Source organism: Gymnodraco acuticeps, unplaced genomic scaffold (genome assembly GCF_902827175.1).
Source record: "Gymnodraco acuticeps unplaced genomic scaffold, fGymAcu1.1, whole genome shotgun sequence".
Lineage (NCBI taxonomy): Eukaryota > Metazoa > Chordata > Actinopteri > Perciformes > Bathydraconidae > Gymnodraco > Gymnodraco acuticeps.
This window is the reverse complement of record NW_022991258.1, coordinates 230841-237706: the sequence shown is the minus strand read 5'-3', so window position 1 is coordinate 237706 and position 6866 is coordinate 230841.

The following is a 6866-nucleotide window of genomic DNA, read 5'->3' as shown; positions in this document are numbered from 1 at the left end:
TCAATGGAAATTCAAAATCTGTTTGATCTTCTTCAAAGCATAAAGAGTGCTCTATTTGATTATGAAATATGTGATTACTGTCCAACATGATCCACCAAAAAAAGCCCTTAAAACTTCAGGACTTTTTAAAACGCTGATTGATGAATGGTCAAGCAAGTCATGTGTATTCGTATTGCCCATAGAGCTGCAGAGATCAATGAACTAATCAATTACTTACCAACTATGAAAATGATCAGCACCTACTTTGATAAACCATTCATTGGTTTGTGTAATTTTTAAGGAAAAGTTAGATTCCAGCTTCTTGAATGTTAATATTTATTGATTGATTTACTCGTATGTGACAGTTATCTATATTAATTTGAGTTATAGAAACATTGATCTACATCTTCACCATTTTCTGACAGAAAGAAATAATGAAAAATGAAAATAATCACAAGTTGCAGCCATAACTGCAGAGAATCACACACACAACAGCTTAATGGACTTCACAGACTTAACACAGCTGTGGTTTTAACCCAGCAATAGGTATCCTAGAAAAAAAGAAAAAAAAAACTGAAAGTTTGACAACATGTCTAAGTGAGCATAATTCATGTTTTCAACTAAATGCAATCAGGATTATACCAATACATGTATCATCATTAGAAAGGCTTGACCAATGACCCCCGACCTTTGTTTTGTTGTCATTACGTGGCTGACTGTTTAGTTGTAAGCCCAGTGGCGATCTGTTCATCTGTTATACTGATTATACGGTACATTTAAGCCATCGAAAAGTACTTCTGGGTCTCTGTGTTTCATTCAAGCCCGGCTCTGTGTATGTGTGGCACACGCGCATTTTGTTTTTGTTAGCATCTGGTTAGCTAGCTATGCTAACGCTTCGCGTCGGGCTCCTTATCAGCCTGTCAGTGTTCTTTTCCCCATAACGACTGCGTCGCTGTACATTATCCCTTACATATGATTATATAGAGTCATTATTCATTTGTTTTAAAGCAGGAGGCGCAAACGCTTGCCTCTGGGAGGGAGAAAAAGAGCCACAGCGGAGAATAAACAGAAGGGCAACCATGGCAACCATGCAAGGGAAGTATTCTTCGCTACTTTTGTGGTAGACTACAGCGCCACTTAAGAATTCTTTCACACACAGTGACGTCACGAGCTACCCACAATGCAACACGCGCCATATAAATATATATAAATGCGCCATTTTCCTGGAGGTGCTAATATCCTGGAAGTGCAAATATAAACAGCTAGCTAACTAGCCAGGCAGAGCGCAGTAGGTTTTTTTTCTGAATTAACGACCGAAGAAATCGCTGCATGTCTTCGGATTACATCTCTGGACTTGAGGGGTGTGCTTTAGGTCGTTACCAGCGTAAACTAGAGCTGTGTGGGTTGTTACAGACTGCCTGCAGATGTATGGAAAAACGACAGTGGCCTTCGTCGATTTTGGCTGCATCTACGTCTAATTTCTGGAAACACCAGGTGAATACCCCACTTGTCACAATAATATTATCATGCCATTGCATATATGTGGTATTTTAGAGTTGACTAGATATTGATTAAGGCAATAGTCTATGATATTCAGTACAGGAAGCGTAGCAACACCGAGACGGTGTACGGCTGCTTGCACCTCGCGTAAAACGGCGCAGACCGGAAGTACGGTGTCGCGCTCGGCCCAATACCCGTATGTGTGTGTGAAAGAATACAGTTTAAAGGGGAGTGATTTGTAAAATAAAGAAAAATTAAGTCTGTTTACAGTTCTGTTTCATATGGGTGTTGACAGATGTATCCATAGATCTCTTAATTTTGCTCTCAAAGTGCACCAGATTGATGCATTTAATTTACATATTTAAAAATAAATCTTCCCCTAGAGAATGTTAGGTCCATCACCCACCTAAAACATGCTCACATAGATAGGATACTAAATACATTTGCACACTTTTATATGGTGGCCTATGTCCATATGTTTCTGTTTTGGTGGTCGTGCCACAACCGTGCATGTATGCACAAGTCATACATGTAGGTGCGCTAGAAAATAGCACTACACCCCTGCAATGTGTGTGAAAATAAAATACTTTACAGCATGTTTTGAAATTGAAGTTGCGTTGGTGTTTGTGTGTTGGTTGTTGACGGCAGTGTGTGCCCCCCCGTGGTAAATTATTGCCCCCCCATTTGATTTGTTCTAGAGCCGACCCTGCCGCCAGGTGACTTAAACACACATTAACGTTTTCCAGAAGTAATTAATGACTCTTTGGAGTGTTACATTTGTGCGTTAGAGAAGCAGTCCTTCTAAGCCACAATCAATGTATGCTTGTGTCCTGTGTGATTACAATCAATAGAGTTTGTTTCCACACCATTAGCCCCCAGTAAGAGCTTATTTCCCTTGGAAGATTTCTGGTGTTTGAAGAGTAAAAGCATCCCTGAGGAATCAGACTTAAAATAACAGCTCCAGTGTGGCTGCCCTAATGCAACAATGGTCAGAGGTTGAAGAAGTACCTTTCTGTGAGGTCAGAGGTCATGACTTCTAAGTCATGTATCTGTTATCACTCAGAATGATGGTGAGTTGGGTGGAGAAAGGAGTTGATTGAGGGTTCAGTGTAAACGTTTATCTGGCAAGCATTGGTCAAACAAGTACTCAAATCTTTCACTTAAATAAGTAGTAATACCACAGAGTAGAAATACACTGCTATTAAGTAAAATGATAAAAGCATTAGCATCAAAATGTACTTACAAAGTGCAACAAAGTGCAAGTACTCATTGTGATTTGTATGACTTTGTTTGGCATACTGTAAAATTGCTTCTCAATGACATATACGATGCATTTTTAAGACGTATTTTCCTACCTCCAAACTCTGCTGCAGAAACTCTCCTCTCTCATCCTCTCTGGACTCTCTCTGTCCTCTCACATCTCGGCAGGCTCGTCAGTCCCCTCCTGCTCCCTGGCTAAAGGACGCACTGCGTGCTAATAGAACCGTCCTTCGGGCAGCAGAGCGGAAACGGTGGAAATCCAAACACCATGACGACCTCCTAACCTATCAGGCTCTCCTCTCCTCTTTCTCTGCTTCGATCTCTCAGGCAAAAAGCACTTTCTTTCAAGATAAGATCCAATCTTCCTCTTCTCCTCCCTCCTGGACCCCCCCAAAGCCCCTTCCCCCTCCTCCCTTCGGTCAAGCGACTTTGTTAACCACTTTGAAAAAAAGGTTGATGATATTCGCTCTTCTTTTTCTGACTCACCATTACTCACCACTGGGTCACCAGACCCTCCTTTCACCCACACACTGACCTCCTTTTCCCCTCTCTCTCCAAGTGAGGTTCTTACCCTCATTACCTCTGCCCGCCCTACCACCTGTCCTCTGGACCCTATCCCTTCAAACCTCCTTCAGACTATCGCTCCTGATATTCTACCGTTTCTCACCCATTTCATCAACACTTCTCTAACTTCTGGTCACTTTCCAAACAGTCTCAAGGAGGCAAGAGTAAACCCTCTCCTAAAGAAACCCACTCTCAACCCGTCTGATGTTATAAACTACAGGCCTGTCTCTCTCCTCCCGTTCCTGTCTAAAACACTTGAACGCGCTGTCTTTAAACAACTCTCCTGCTATCTCCATCAGAACAACCTTCAGGATCCGCACCAGTCTGGTTTCAAGGCAGGTCACTCCACAGAAACTGCCCTCCTTGCTGTCACGGAGGAACTGCACACTGCCAAAACTGCATCCCTCTCCTCTGTCATCATCCTGTTGGACCTGTCTGCTGCATTCGACACGGTGAACCATCAGATCCTCCTTCACACTCTTCAAGAACTTGGAGTTTCAGGCTCTGCACTTTCCCTCATCACCTCATACCTCAAAGACCGTACCTACAGGGTAACTTGGAGAGGGTCGGAGTCCGACCCTTGTCAATTAACTACAGGGGTCCCTCAGGGCTCTGTTCTTGGTCCCCTCCTCTTCTCCTTGTACACAAACTCGCTCGGATCTGTCATTAGCCCGCATGGTTTTTCATACCACTGCTACGCTGACGACACCCAATTAATTCTGTCCTTTCCCCGCTCAGAGTCCCAGGTCGTCGCACGCATCTCTGCTTGTCTAGCTGACATCTCTCAGTGGATGTCTGCTCATCACCTCAAGCTCAACCTTGACAAGACTGAACTGCTTTTCCTTCCAGGAAAAGATTGTCCCACTCTTGACCTAACAATCAACATCGGCACCTCTGTTGTTTCCCCGACTCAGACTGCAAGGAATCTGAGTGTGATCCTAGATAACAACCTATCCTTCACTGCAAACATAGCTGCTACAACCCGCTGCTGCAGATACATGCTTTACAACATCAGGAGGATACGTCCCCAGCTGACTCAGAAAGCGACTCAGGTTCTGGTCCAGGCTCTCGTCATCTCACGCCTAGACTACTGCAACTCCCTCCTGGCTGGTCTACCTGCATGTGCCATCCGACCTCTGCAGCTCATCCAGAATGCAGCGGCTCGTCTGGTCTTCAACCTTCCTAAATTCTCCCACACCACTCCGCTCCTCCGCTCCCTCCACTGGCTTCCGGTAACTGCTAGAATCCACTTCAAGACAATGGTACTTGCGTACCATGCTGCGAATGGATCTGGCCCTTCCTACATCCAGGACATGGTTAAACCGTACACCCCAGCACGTGCACTCCGCTCTGCATCAACAAAACGGCTCGCTGCACCCTCGCTGCGAGGGGGACCCAAGTTCCCATCAGCAAAAACACGTGGGTTTGCTATCCTGGCTCCAACATGGTGGAATGAGCTCCCCATTGACATCAGGACAGCAGATAGCTTGCACACCTTCCGGCGCAGACTGAAAACTCATCTCTTTTGACTCCACTTCGAGCGATATAACTATTAACATAGCACTTATATACTAATAAAGGACTGGCTTATCTAAAGCCAGTTGAGTAGCACTTGAAATGTTTTTGCTCTATGAAACCTGATGTACTTATATGATTCTGTTTTCTTCAAGTTTGTATTTTGTTGGTCGAACGCACTTATTGTAAGTCGCTTGGATAAAAGCGTCAGCTAAATGCAATGTAATGTAATGTAATGTAATGTAATGACTTTAAAGGAATGTTATGACAAACTGTATCGTGACGTTTATTTTTGTTTGACTGCAGAGTAATGTCTTAATCAATCCATCACTTATCTAATTGTATGAAGAATAGAATAATATATATCTCTTCTTATTACTTTACATATCTTGGTCATATTTCTCTCACAAGTATTTGGTACTGACAATGTGTTGATGATCTGTGTCAGCTGATTGGTATTACTGGCAGTTTCCTGGATGCAGGAATAAAAACCAGGAACACACTTGCAATAAACCAGTCGTAAAAAAAATGTAAGAGGCATGTCCCCATCGCCAAAATAGATTGGCATGTTGATAGTAAACAGTAAAAAGCCAAGGTGATGGCATCACATAGTGGTGTCCTATATGCCAACAGTAGTTCAAAGGAGGTAAGGGGTCATTCTAGCCTACACTAGTTCACATAGGGTGAGAGCCATTACACAACTTTAGCTTCATAAATCCCTGAACAAAATCAAAGATCTGAGTGGCAATTCAGAGATCTGCAAATTCAGTAATGTACGATCCTATTTGCTGTGAGGTAATAATGCTTACCAGTGCACTACCCTCCACAAGTCATAGGCTTCAGTTGTTTTTAACAATAGTATTATTGCATTATAAAGATATGTGCAATTTCATTCCACCGACAGTCATCTTGCAGAAAGACAAGAAAGTACTTCACTGATTAACCATCAGCATTAAGACAACATATGGACTTATTTTAATAGTTTGGGATATAGCTTATTAAGGTATTCTAATTATAAACAAGTTGATTCGAATCATGTATGATGGTATTTTAATTCTTGGCTAAATTGGTCCTTCATTAAATCAGTTTAAATCACGTGAGTAATCTAGCAAGTTTTGAACATTACCTCTTTAATCCAAATTACGTGTTCTAAACTACCTATTTTAAAGTGAAAGAAGAGTACAATTGTGACTGAAATGATTAACCAAAAAATAAGCTTGTTGATTGATTTATTCAAAGAGGAAATACTTTCTGGGACACTCCTGGGTCGTTGATGTTGACCGAAAGATTATCCCTCAGCAAAAGACTACGCACATACAGATTGTAGCTTGCATCCGTAGGTATTCAGTGATTTCTAGAGCACTATTTTGTTGCAGTCACAACTTTTTTACTTTCACTGTCTCACACTCATGAGGAAGTGGGTCATAATTCTTTAAAGAAATTCAAAGTGGGCCAAGGCTTAGAAAAGATAAACAGGGATACTAACCCTTATTTACTGTGGGGGAGATTTCAAAGTCATAACCACATTCTTTAAGTGTTTTCTTGAAATCCAAAGTATTTTTTCTTGTAATAATAATGATTTGCACAAATATTTTCTTGGAGAATTTTGTTGGGTTATTTTTCTTTCAACTAGCCGCATTTTTGATGGGATGATGTAACTCTTAGACATGAGCTCTTACAGTGCAGTGGTTAAAGAAATGAATACATCTCTGGTTAGCACAAGAATCAAAGGATAAGGGATTGTTTTCCAACTCACAATTGTTCCCAAACTGTGAACATTGTGCTCTGTTATACAGCAGACATTAATGTGTCATAGTAGGATAGCACAGGTAATGCTAATAACACTAAGCATGCTCCAGTTTTCCAAATAAGAGTAAATCAGCATGCACAATACTAGGAACGTGAAATCATGGCGGCTAAATGGCATTCAGTTAGCAGTCATTTAATTGTTTACATGAATAACTGTTGAAGTTTGTATCTGCTGTGTTAAAAACAGCAGAAGCATAATGGAGCCGGTTCAAGAATTTCAAATGGGCAATGCATCATTC